This window comes from Ixodes scapularis, unplaced genomic scaffold, assembly GCF_016920785.2.
Source record: "Ixodes scapularis isolate PalLabHiFi unplaced genomic scaffold, ASM1692078v2 PGA_scaffold0__279_contigs__length_252992795, whole genome shotgun sequence".
NCBI classification, from domain to species: Eukaryota; Metazoa; Arthropoda; class Arachnida; order Ixodida; family Ixodidae; genus Ixodes; species Ixodes scapularis.
Genome location: NW_024609835.1, coordinates 40,346,360 through 40,347,599, shown reverse-complemented (window position 1 = coordinate 40,347,599; position 1,240 = coordinate 40,346,360).

Here is a 1,240-nt window from a genome sequence, read left to right as displayed (position 1 = left end):
AAGTACTAATATTCATTAAAAAAAATGGTTACACTAAAACTACATAGCCTTAACGGCAAAAGAGTTAAACCTGTGAATAATGTAAATGAATTCAGCTGGAGTTTTAAGAAGGCATATTTATCACCTATGTGGTGACTTTACATCATCATGAATCCACTTGCAAAGTACCATTGATGTTCATAGTTAACGAGAAATAAAATTTGGGGGTTTTACTTGACAAACCAACGACGAGCACCTGGCACACCCCAGCGAAGGACTGAAGATTAATTTCAACCATTTGGGGACATTTTGACGTACAACTGAATGCTCGTTTACCTTTTCTGCAGTAGGCCTCCGTCAGATTGGGAGCACCTCGGTCGGGATTAATATATAGTCAACGTGAAGGTTTTGTTTTCTACCCTTTTAATTGGATACTATTTTCTTTGCCTTTCGATTTCATGCCTAGAATTGCCATTCGCAGAAGTTCAGGCTTTCATGCTGTTTCATTCACCATGTGTTCCAAAAGTAGCTGTTGAAGTGGGGCTTTTTAGACAAGAATCGTTCTTGTCACAAGATTCTTGTGGTCGTGTAGGTGCCCTGTGAGAATTAAACTTTGCTGTACAACCCTTGCTACTTAGTAGTTGCGTGGGAGTGGCACAGGAAAAAAGGCAGCTTTTTAGTTGGACAGGTCAACAAATTCTAGGTTGGTATCCGCAGTGATACATGAGTGTGTACTCCAAAGTTTTTTTTAACATGAAACATTTATAGGTTTTTCTTTTTCAGATTAAGACTGAAAGCGAAACTGCGAATTTCCCTCTAAATTTAGCGGGGAAAATGACGTCGTGTGACAGTCACGACCTATGCGCAAATTTTATTGCCCCGCTAGATTTAGTGTGAAAATTGATGTCACGCGACCACAACACCAATTCGGTCTCCCCGCTTGAAGAAAATGATGTCGCATGACCATGTCATGTGACATATACACAAATTCTGTTTCCCCGCTAAATTTAGTGAAAAAATTGACATCACGTGACATAACGTCAAGTTACTTATAAATCCAGTTTTCCAGCTAGATTTATCGGCAAAATTGACGCCACGTGACCTACACACACTCAGTTTACCCGCTACATTTAGCGGAAAAATTGACGTGAAAAAGTGAAGTTAGCACCACTAACCTTAACTAACAATACGTGCCTTGCACCCGATGTAACCCCGTCAGCTGTCTGCCAACCACGAGAAGAGGGGAAAGAAGAACTCTGTT